Source organism: Adelges cooleyi, unplaced genomic scaffold, assembly GCF_023614345.1.
Source record: "Adelges cooleyi isolate 19-005CV unplaced genomic scaffold, UGA_ACOO_1.1 ACOO_flye_CR_arks_rails_tigmint_CR_PRNA_651, whole genome shotgun sequence".
Classification (NCBI taxonomy): domain Eukaryota; kingdom Metazoa; phylum Arthropoda; class Insecta; order Hemiptera; family Adelgidae; genus Adelges; species Adelges cooleyi.
Genome location: NW_026096352.1, coordinates 15348275 through 15361713, shown reverse-complemented (window position 1 = coordinate 15361713; position 13439 = coordinate 15348275).

Genomic DNA, 13439 nt, shown 5'->3' with positions numbered 1-13439 from the left:
AACTACTTGTATTATTTTAAAATATTTTAAAAAATGTTTGGTCAACCAAATTCACAAATCATTCAACGCTTCAAATAACTTTTACTTGAATAACATTTTATTCGAATGATGCACAACTCTGATTCCAACACTACACATTAAGCAAAATAATAATTGAATTCAAAATCGATTAAAGCATTTCATCCAAAAGGTCACCTTAAATATATTTAAGATACAACGTAGAAAATAGAAATTTGTATTTTAAATACGTTATTAAAATTAAAGTATTCGAAAATTTCACCATTTCTGATCAAAAGTATACTTACAATCTTGAAGTTTGATAGTGCAGCTCACTAAACGATGTACTGAATTCTGACGCAGAGTTTAAACTTACGTGCTTTTTAGTTATTGGTTTTACACATCGATCGTCATGACGTATTTTCTAGAAATATTTGGTAGGCTAGCCTATGCGAATTTACATAGCTAGTTGAGTATCACAATTTATCGATAAAAATATTATTGATATAAATTTATGTTTGATAGGTGTTTACCGTTTTTCTTCGTGGTATGGATATAATTTAAATAATGGTTTATACATTTTTACATGCTTTTCTTTAACTTGCTAGCACGTACGAACGGGTATTTTTCAAATCTTGCAAAATTAATCTAACCCACTTTCCGATGTACGAAGAGGGCTGAAACTTAGCACAGACACTCATCTCGGATGACAACACAATACTTTGTAATAATATTGGGACTCGGACATAGTGTCATTTCACTAAAATTTCATGTTTTTTTTTCAAATCTTCCAAAATTTATTTAGTAATCTATTCACAATAAACAAGTACCTTTCATAGGACTAAAAGTAAGAAATAAAATAAACAAATAAAAGAACTATAAATTTATCTACTAGACTGAAACGTTAAACTAAAAAACGTGGTAAAAAAAAATAAGTTATAGGTCTCTTGATTATTGTATGCTTAAACGCATAATATGTATACTACTATGTACATTATAACACATAGTTAAAAAAAAAAAATTCTTTAAATTACTTTTCTAACTGTTTTAAAATCGTTTGACGTTAGGCCATTAGTATAGTTTGCGCTAATTCTTTTAAAAGTATTTTTTTTTTTTGGTTGTGTAAAAAGTTCTTCCGTAGCTTTCCGTTTACATGTTGTACTAGTAAACTAATTTGTAGTATATAGATACCTAATTGGAAATTAATATCTATTGTTTTAAAAATTTTAAAAATTGTTATTTTTAAAAAAAAGCTTTTCTAAAAATAGTAAAATAGTAAACCAAGAAGGAAAAAATAATTTTACTACAAGAAACAAACAATTGTAGCACATTTTTTTAAAAATGTCAATCACTTTGAAAACAACCGAAAATTAACTAAAATTTTAAATAATGTTAAAAATCTTTAATTTTTGACTAAAAAGAAAAGCGTGGACCCAATTGAACTAAGTCCATAAATAATTAATCAGATAAAATTTCAGATAATGTTTTATATTGTGGTTTTTTTTGTTATTTAAATTTGGTTCAATTTTAGTATATGACACCATAGCCGTTTTCTGCCAAAGGTTGTATTCTGATGTCCGCCAAAATAAATAAAAATTTGTAACCTAATATTTTTTAAGAACTCCTAAAACTAAATCTATAATATCATTTACTGTTTTTCGGTTACCGGCTAAATTAATAATTTGTCTACCTTGGATACGTCTATCGACAACATCACATGTATTGCTATATGATTTCCATATATTCTGACGAGTTCAAAATTATTATTTTTTGTGAACATTATAGCCGTACACTTTTTGTTGTAGCACTTCCATCGTGTAATTCCATTTTTAGCTGTATACGCGTAGTCAAATTTAAAATTGTTATAAATTAGCATAATATGCTCACGGTTATTTGTAATTACTAAAATGACACTTCATATTTGATTAGTTAATTTACAGACACAATAAACAATCGCGTGATTTTTTCACTGACGACATTCTGATCCTTACTATTCACATTGATATTCTCACAGTTACAGCCCTTATGGTCAACGATTTCGAGTTTCATATCATGAACCGAATTTATACGTTCAATCAACTGTAAATAAAAAACAATGTATTTGTTTTAACTGCAAAAAAACTGATTTTTATCAATTATTTTAAATTTTATTTTAAAACAATATATATTAATTTATAATTAGGTATCTATATAATACAAATTAGTTTAATATCAGTAAGTAAATTTAATTAAACACTTCAAAAATTCATTTTTAAATAATAAGGAATTTTGGGTGTACCGGCTGTGTCACAATTAACGAATTCACATAAATATTTATAGAATTATGTCAAATCATGATGAACATTCGGTGTGTACATTGAAAACAAATATATTAAAATGGTTAAGTTGTGTGATTTATTCTCATGGGTAGTAAACATATTATATTGGTAATAATTTGATATGTCTATTTTTTGTGCATAAGTGTTAACTATGAAACATTTTTGGAGTATGCGAATTTCAAAAATTAAATGTTTGAATTTCAAGTACTTGCACACAGGGTAAGAAAAGGACATTTTTTATGGTAAACTTGGATTGGCTTTCAATACTGCGATATAATGGCGGTCATTGGATTTAGCTACACAATCTGTACAATCTGTACAGATTTTAATGCATTCACAATCTTCTATTTTTTCGACATTCTGAGTGTTTTCGAGTTTCTGTATGTAAAAATCATACACTAAGCTTCGAGCTTCTAGTAACGTCATTTGAAGGACGTACCATGGTCGTAAGAACTATACAAAAAATGACGGATTAGAAGATATAACTAAATATTACTGGGATGTATATGAAGTTTTACATCAGCTATGGTTAATCTGGTCAAGACATTTTTCTTTTCAATATTTTAAATTCCTATCACTGGAAATTTGCAGAGAAGCGATTCAGCGATTTCTCGTTAACAATGATGCCTATTCCATTGCAATGGTTACACATAGTTGGTCGATTATAAACAAAAGTTTGGTAACTTCTGTTATTGTTATTATTATGATTTTTACTATTATTATATTTCATACGTGATTTACATCCAAAGGATATATGACCAAAACGATTGCAGATCCAACAGTGTATATTCGTATAATCTTTTGTTTTAGCGTTGTTGCGACTGTTATTGACTATTGTTAGGTTAATTTCTACGCAATTGAGAGTTTCGTTTAGTCTCCCTTGAAATAGATCTGTAATTATCACTAGCGATATAATTTCTTGGACCGTTAATGTTACGTTGTGAATTACCATATCTATTTATTTCTTTTCCTATTGATCTAACTGACCTCCCCCCTGAGCATCATACTATCTACATCATTATTACAACCATTTCCTATGTCATTATTTCCTATATTAATTAATTTAGGGGATTCTATAAATTCTTATTTAAAAGATTCTTCGTCTACTACTGTGTGATCACTATCACTATTGGTTAGATCAACTGATTGGTCAAAAACTTGAATTCCTATAGTATCTTTTGATTCTACTTCCATTATATAATTTGTTTTGTTTTTTTGGGAGATGACTGAGACTGCCCACATTTAAAATTATCAGTTATATAAGACAAAGGTTCATTTTTGAGCAGTGGTCTTCCAGAAACGTCGAATTCAACGAAGTGCTGCAATTGAATGGCCCCTTCCAGTTGTATTATGTCAAGTGGTTTTATTTTCCGTCTTTGAAAGATCCTACTCGACATGCACCAGTGTAAACGTGGCTGTGCTTTGGCGGACAGGCTGTCATTTCAGGTTTTATCAAAATCATTGAAGATAGATTGCAGTTTGTTATATATTTATTTAAGTTAACCTCAGCAAATGGTCTAATAATAGTTTAATAAAAGACAAAGGTTAATTATTATACAATATAATGTTTCAAGTATCATCGATTGCATAAGTATTTTATGTCAATGATAGCAGACAGTTATAAGTCGTTTAGGACTTCAAAATAAGTAGAGTCTTCGAGTGTCACGTTCGGCATCCCAAGTGAATCTCCCCGCTGTTGGCGAACGGTTGCCTTTTTATGGGTAACGTCAAGGTGACTCGTGGAGGGTTGCGTGAATTTGTGCAATCTTGGCGACACGTGCATGAGTATTGCTTTAAGATAACACTTAAAAATTATTTATTTTAATTTCCAAAATTTCATTAACTGTACAAATTATATACATATTTTTTTTTCAAAGTTATATACTTAATAAAATGTTTTCGTTTTTTCATAATAACATTCGAGCTGAACGATAATAACACAGGAATGTGGTCGGACGTAAGCTCTATTAGTCCTATTTCTACGTGCGTTGTCGATTAAACGTTTTAAATACAAACGACTTTGTTGCATCTTGTGTTACCCAGGTGCATTAAAACAGAACATATAAGGGCCATCAGTTGAATAGACGGATTCGTATTTTGTATTACCGTTTTTAATATTTCTGTTTAAATCTCAATTTTATTTTTATTTTATTTATGGTTTGGCTCGCATTAAAGGCTTTAAATTAAGACTTCAGTGGGACGCGGGTTTTAAATTATAAAGGTTATGAATACGGGGTAAATTGTAATCCTTCACATGTTTCCCATTTATACCAAATAAATTAATTTCGATAATTGTTAGTACTTTATCGTGTACAGACTTTATTAACTTTTTAATTTTAGAATTATGTACTAAAAATGTTGACTGTTTGATAACCAGTTTTGGACAACTATTTTTAAAGTTATAAGAGTTTAAAAGTTAAGAAGGGAGAGGAAGTGCGGTTTGGAAATGCGCGCAGATAAAAATGCTGGACGAGCTCATATATTTGTACAGAACTAAAATCCGATCATTCGAAGTAGACGTAATTATGTCAGCTTTTTAGGTCTTAATTGTTTTCAGTAGAGATATCATAGCTTAGTTAATTACACAAAAATATAAAACAAACAACCAGCACAATAAACTTAGAGCATCTACTTTTTACTTAGTAAGTAATTTATATAAATTAGCTAGTTTATTAATTTTTAATCATTCCAACCCCCTTCCTCATCATTATTTTGAGTGAGGGGCATAATATCACTGTTTCAGTTTATTATTTTAAACGGTTTTAGAGCACGACTTTATATTTTAAGAAAAAACAAAATATAAAATTGAACTATGTTTCTTTAATTGGATAATATTTATATAGCAGTTACAATTCAGCAGTCACAAACAATAATCTTTTTTTTTATTTCGCTTTATTAAATGAAGTTTTAGGGTTTAAGGTCTGATAATTAGACCTTAAATAATAATCAGATCAATAAAAAAAAAATGTATAGGGTGCGATTATATAATATATATAATTTTCTCAAAAATTTGAATTTCTAGGTTGGTATGTGTAAGTCAATCGACAGTCAACATGCATTCGTATATGTTTTAGGCCAACTCATCGTGGCGTTGCTTTTTTGCTCTGATAAAATTACATGAAAAAGCCCAGATCTCCCACTCGATTATTTAGTTAATTTCGGATAAATATGTTAAAAAATTAACAAAATTAGAATATTATAGTCTTGTCTCGGAGAATATTTGCTTAAAATATTCCCATGATTTTATATTTTAAATGAATAACATAGCCATCTATTTGAGAAAAACTACTATGTACCGTATGAAGAGAACGACTACGTGGACAGTAAAAACGGCCATTTCATGTTCCCTGCAAACGGATTCAAGATTTCGGTACGCGTCTTTAGACCGTCGCCATTATACCGATTAGCATGATTATATTATATAAACAGGCATGATTGTTAAACGATAACCGCCCAGGAAATTTGCGCCAGACTTGGTAAAATAAGTAGTTTGCCGTGTTAAATTGAGAATAATGCACTAACATTTTTGACTGGTCGATAACCACATTTTTTAAATTATAAGAATTTAATACTTAAGATGAGATGGAAAGTGCGGTTGGGGAATGCATGCACATAAAAATAACACTCCATTCCACTTTTCATTTTCACTTAAAACTTCAATGACTTCAAAATGTATGCGTTACAATTTAAGTTTAAAAAGTTGCTATTGAAAAAACTAAGTAAGATGGCATATGATAGATCATACGTTAAGGCACAACGAAGATCTCAATAGCATCATACTAGAAAGAAAACGCGAAAAAGGCAGACCAAGAACGTGTTATTAAAGTCAAGTAATCAAAGATGCAAGAGTCGATTCGTACGAGCAACACATTTGGTTTAGGTTTTACATTTTCAACAATTACATTGATTTAATAGAGGGAGTGTACCGTTTGGTTTTTATTTAACCTGTGCTATTATCGTTTTTGCTTTTTCGCAGCTGTTTTGTTTCGCAGTACAATATTTTTAAAGGAAATAACATTATGATTGCTATTTTGTATGTCCAATTGAAACGTAGGTACTTAACAGACCAATGTATCTTTGCAGTTGAAGTCAAACTGTTGTAATGATGGGTATTGAATGATACCTATAAAAAAAACCTTCGTTACTTTCCGGCTGATAAAACAGTCGGAAAGTAATTTAGTTCATTTATTTTCATCTGTAGTATAATATTATTGTGGTATGTTGTCATATACATTATAAACGACATATAAAAGCCGATTTTTTTCTACCCTGCGTGGCTATCGAGTGGCCAAATCAATCGAATTTAAAGTGAGATTTTCTTGTCTTCCTTCTTCGGCGAGCTCTTTCTCGGTCGACTCGTTGAAATCCGACGGCAATTTATCGACTGCCTTTATCTTTCTGAAAAAGAAAAGATTTAGTGACTAAAAATTGATGTTGCAAAAAATATCATCAGTTTTTAATTAATAGCTAATAATGCATGCATTGTAATTCAATCGTTTTATTAAGATTTCAATGTATAAGGTAAGATAAACCCCGTAGATAAGTTGTGTAATAATATCAATAGGTTATGTATACACATATTTTTACAAAATACCCTGCCTTTATCTATTTGTCAGGCAGTGTATTCCATGAAATTATTGTTTTCTGGACACCTACGAGTTACCACTTCCGGTCGTTAATAATTTTATTGTTTTATTTTATCTTTTAAACCTTTTAAAACAATTTTCTCGGTTTTATCGTTGTTATTTTGTGAAATAAGAAAAAAACACAATTTGATATATATGAACAAGAATTTTTCTATACTTGTTCAAACAGTTACCTGTTTCATACACCATTATGCAAAAAACAAGAAATATATATCCTAAACGAAAACAACTTCGACCTAGTTATATTATTTTAAGTGTCTAAAATTAACGATAGCTGTTAAGCTTGTCCTTCGGCCTATTTCTTAAAATTATCCATAAATATTTGTTCCAAACTTGATATCGACCAGCCTTTTTTTTTTTTTACTGGATATTCGTTATCTATTTATATAAAAATTAATGCATGTCTGTCCTTTATGCGTTAGTACACCATTCATCCGATCGCCATGAAACTTTGGGAAGTTGTTGAGTACACTCCGGCGAAGATAACTGGCATAGTACTTTTCGAAAATTCCACCCCTAAGGATGGCCTTAAACACAAACTTAGTACTTTAAATACGAAATATTTTCTGTTGCTAACCCAAAATAAACACTTGATTTGCAACCATGGTAACCACGGTACTCGAGCGAATGGCAGGCGATGATTAAAGGAACAGGCCGATTCTATGTACCACGATTCTGGGCAAGCTATTAACTGTTGGAACGGGATCTGGAACTGGGTCTGAGACCGGGACTGGGACCCTGGAGTAAGAAAAAGACATAATAACCGAAAAAAGTGTCACGCTGTTATCTGATAAGAGATAAGAGATTAGAGATGAGGGATGGGGATAGGGAATGGGAATTATTTTACTTAGCACTGGCAAACTAAATTCCGGGCAACGCCGGTTCCGGACAGCTTGTACATAATAAAAATCGAAAAAAACTTAAAACGATAATGTGTCAAGTTTTATTTTATATAATAAAGAATAATTTCTTTATTATATATAACCATAGATTGCTCAAGTTTTTTCTGGTTTTTATTTTATACATTGAATCTCCGTTGGTAATATATTTTATTAAGTTCTATTTACACCTAAAATTTGTATTGATGTGAATTACAATTTTAAATAATAAAAACACTTAACAATATAGTCTATGTACCCAGATTTTTCATACTACGAATACCAGTATATAAAAGACCTTAAAGTACTGTGTGTAAATTACACACAACTATTCATCATTGTTTTTAGCGTTTTATTTTGCTCGGCTTCGTATCGAAGTGAATAACAAAATATGAGTAATAGCCCACACAAAAACAGTTCTCTAAATCAACACACAAGCGCATAAACAATTTTACAAATTTAGAATTTAGCACACAGTAAAATATTTACTCTAAAAAGATACAACAATCCAATCGTAAAAAAAAACGAAACAATTAATTGGAACAAGAAGGAGTTTAACATCGTGGGGTCATTTTTTATTATTTTTAAAAGAAAAAGAAGAAGAAAAATGATAATGATGTGATATTGTTATAAATTGTGACTAGATTGTTTTGATTTTTTAAATGTTTTTCGAAGCATAGAAATATTTTAGGCAGCTAACAAATTTATCTATTACTAAATTTTCAGATCTTAGTCACCACAACTAAAACAATTTGAGCCCTACTGGAAGAATGACTTTAAAAGCATTATTTTAAAAACGTTTGAATTTATATAAAATAATTATAACGTATTGCAGTTGAAACTGCAATTTAACCGAAATAACGACGGCTATTTTTTTTTTTTTTGGACAACCTAAGAAGTAGGAGAAAATGTATTATCTTTACAAAGTCGATCGGATTAATGAAAATTAAAAATTCGAATGCTAAAATATTTTTAAATTTTTTTCTTCGGTCTACATATTTATGGAGCTAAAAACATATGTTTCCATTTGGAAAAACGAAGTCCGTGTTTATTTGACGTATATAGGATGAAGATACAAATTTTTACAAGAGATTTTTACAAAGATTACAAAGTTTTAAATATATTGGAAAAAAATAGTAAAATATACAGGGTTATTCATTTTGGGAAAGACGCTCATTTTCTCGGAATATATTAATATTTTGAACAATATTTTTTTCCAAGGTTAATAATTTGTAAAATTTGAGAGTACTATGTTTCAATTGTATTTCTTAACCTGTGCGAAGCAGGGTACACGAGCAGCTTGTATATATATATATATATATATATTACACTGGTCGTTAAATGAGCTTTTTGTAAATTTTAATGAGTGCACCGCCCAATAGGGCTCCAAATAAATTTTAAAAAATCGTCCAAAACGTCATGCCCCTATCTCAATTTTAACACGTGACGCCAGGCCCGTACTTTTTCCCGTTTAATTAACACGTGTTTTTTATGTTTGATTATTTTTTTTTTTTGCGCAGACCTAAATAACACAAAAAATCTGGTTACAACTTTATTCTTATTGAAAAACCCTCTACTTTTTTTTAAAAAAATATCCAATCACGAAAAACAAAATGGCGAAACCAATATGGTCGCCTGACATTTTTTTATCCCTCAAAACTCGTTACTCGGGGGTTTTCATGGTCTGTTAACACGAAAATGATATAAAAATGAAAAATGTTGTGTAAGAAATCCAATATGGTGGCTCAGAATTTTCAATTGTCATATTTATCACATAATTCGTATTTATTTTTCACATAATAATATTTATCGCATAATTCGTATATATTTTTCACTACCATTTGAGTTACGTTACAGAAAATTGATGTGTATTAGAAAACCTAAGAAAATTTGGAATATATTCGTACACATTAGAATTCAGTATCATTTAAATTTAAATAATTATTTGAAAAATATTAGTGATAATTATTAGTGTCTCACTGTGGCCACTACCAACTCCCCTATTATATATGTGGATATATAAGTGTCATGTAGGCACAAACATAAATAGTACATGATTAATAATAATTGTATTAATACCTACATCCTACATATTTCCATCTCATCATCATCATTATCATTATTATTATTATTATTATCATTATTATTATTATTATTATTATTATTATTGATTATTCTATAGGAAGAAATCTACGTTACCATTCAATAAAACCAATTATTACTTTACCAAACTTTTGCATTTATAATTTATTTTAAATTAACGTTATAAACCTTTTCCCCTTCATAGCGAAGGAAGGTAAACTCTTAAACCCAACAGAGGGTCAAGACTCAAGCGTTACATGCTTAAACGCATAATATGTGTATTAATACTATGTACATTATAACACATAGTGAAAAAATAAATAAATTCTTTAAATTACTTTTCTAAATGTATTAAAATCGTTTGACATTAGGCCATTAGTAAGTTTGCGCTAATTCTTTTAAAAGTATTTTTTTTTTTGGTTGTGTAAAAAGTTCTTCCGTAGCTTTCCGTTTACATGTTGTACTCACAATTTGACGGTTTATATCTGAATACATGGTATATGATTGTGGCGATGTTGATCGGAATTTAAAATATTTTCTTCATTTATCACTTTAGAATTAAAAGTATAAAATGTAGCAGAACACGATCGGTTTACACAACGCCAACGAACTCACTTGTATTTACATTGTTTGAGCCAAAATTGTACTTAAAATTATTAAACATTAACATATATTTGTCTCTTTTACTTTTTAATAAAACAGCCATCTTAATAATATTAATTAATACGGTTATACGGCAGTTATACGCGTCGACACTGACACACTGGCTAAATAATCATTGAATTTCGTTATTTTAAACTATTTTATTTAATAGTTATTGTACTACTAGACAAGATAATCCAGTGCGGTGTTAACGCAATATGTTGAAACTGGTCCCACCCAACTGAAGCTATATGGCTACAAGGGCTAATGATAGAACTTGGTGGCAACAACTGTTCGATTGGAATTCATGAAGACAACCAATCGTGTATAGAAATCTATAAGCCAAGACAACATCAAATAATGAAGCACTTGGATAGTTTTAGGGTTTAAGGCCTGATAATCAGACCTTAAATAATAATCAGATCTAGGGTGCAATTATATAAATATATATATATACAATTTCTCAAAAATCTGAATTTCTAGGTTAGTATGTGTAAGTCAATTGACAGTCAACATGCATTCGTATATGTTTTAGCCCAACTCATCGTGGCGTTGCTCTTAGGGCTTTTTGTTCTGATAAAATTACATGAAAAAGCTCAGATCTTCCACCCGATTATATAGTTTCTATATTTTAAATGAATAACATAGCGCTATCTATCCGTTAATATTGGAGAAAAACTACTATGTGCCGTATAAAGAGAACGACTACATGGACAGCAAAAACTGTCATTTCATGTTCTAATTAGCATGATTAAATTATATAAACAGGCATGATTGCTAGATGATAACCGCACAGGAAAATTGCGCCGGATTTGGCAAAATAAGTAGTTTGCCATGATAATTTCAGAATAATGTACTTACTTCCTTCTCACTTAAAACTTCGATGACTTCAAAATGTATGCGTTACAATTTCAGTTTAAAAAGTTGCTATTAAAAAAACCAAAAAGTTGGGAGGGGGGCAAAAACAAGAAAAATTTTGAGAAATTGAGATCACATTGTATTAAAACATTATTGGGAAAAAAAAATTCAATTATTAATATTAAACCCAGTAATAGGTATATTGAATGGTTCACGGTAAGTCTGTTACCCTGTATAATTATTATTTGTTTTTCCTTTTAAAGTGGTCATAGTGGCCCCGGCTGATTGTTTGTTATAACGCCTACATATTTAGGATACTATGTATTTACAAAAATTGGATCAGATCAGTTAACTATAATAAGTCGGCATAGTTTTAATAATAATTGTAACGCAGAAATGCTAAATTGAAAAATAATTGAGATCACGTTGTATAAAAACAAGGGTTAAACGCTATGAGATATTGAGTGGTGGTACACGATAAAATAAACACTCTGTATACTCGGTGGCTTGACATTTTGGACCCAAGAGTACCCACCGAATCCGGCCGCTGCCGGGAACGCCCAAACGGTACCAGGGGAACAGGGTCTCGCAATGGCATCCGTACCGCCGTCAAGCCGCCGGCGCTAGTTTCCATAGGCTCCTGGTGCCGTTGTTGTGCCACGAGACGCCGCGCGCGAAAATTGGCGCGAAAATCTACAAACGCAGACACAAATAGTACCAGGGGATCATGAGACCGATTATCACCGATTAGATTTGACGTTCAAAAGTAAATATAAATACAGTAAAAACAAAAGTAAACATCGGAAAAGTAAATAAAAAGTAGAACAGGACAAGCAAAATAGGCATTCCTACTTCGAAGTAAATTACTAACAGATCTAAGAACCAAAAAACCTTTAAACGTATGTATGGAGTACAGCATTATATGATAGTGAAACATGGACGTTGAACAAAAAAGATGATAGCACACTAGAAGCTTTAGAAATCTAGTGAAACGAAGAAGTGTTAGACTTAGTCAAAGAGAATAGAACCTTGCTGAGTAATTTAAGATCAAGGCAATGGCATATGATAGGTCTTAAACACAACGAAGAACTCCAAAGCATCATACTAGAAGGTATGATAGAAGGGAAACGCGGAAGAGGCAGACCAAGAACGTGTTATATAAGTCAAGTAATCAAAGATGAAATTGGTTCTATACTCATTAGTTCTGTATTTAAAAAAAAAAAAATCAAAGATGCAAGAGTCGCTTCGTACAAGCATTGATTATGTAATAGACAGATAGGCCATACAATGTTAATATTTGGCGACTAGCCGTATGAGGCAACCGTTATGGAGCGCTAGTGTAGCCGGGATGCAAGGTGGTGGTACCTCCGCCGTAGGGTGATGAGCGGTGTAGAACGGTGCCGGGATGCAAGGTGGTGGTACCTCTGCCGTAGGTCGATGCGCGGTGAGGAGAGGGGAGAAATAGCTAATCATGCCGTCTACAGCTGACTGTTGTCGCTGTTCTAATAATAGAATGTTTATTCCAAAAAATTCAATGCATTTTTATTAAATTATCTTTGACTATCATCCGGTCATCATTTTATAATCATTTTATAAATTAAACAATTTTAACCATTTTAATTTTTGGACGATTGCTCCTCTCCGGCGACCCGGGTGCAAAGATCGTCTGCCTGGCCTGACCGACCGATGGCTGCCCGGTTTTTGTATTCCTTGCGGATTCACGCTTCCGCCTTATTGTCCCGCACTTTCCCAATAATACCGTCGCCGTCGTACAAAAGTGACTAAGTGTCAAAAATGACCAAATGAATAAATATGTTCAAACATATTTAAATATCGTATATGCTTAATGTGTAAAATTGAAGGTTTAAATTAAATAATATTTAGACATTAGAAAAAAAAGGAGGAGGTGGAGGAGTGGCCGAGTGGGTAAGACGGCAGTGTGTTAGAACTCACTGTCCCGTGTCGGTCACGGGCGCTCCGTTTGTTGGGCGAGCAATCGTCTGGCGAAAAGGAGCCGC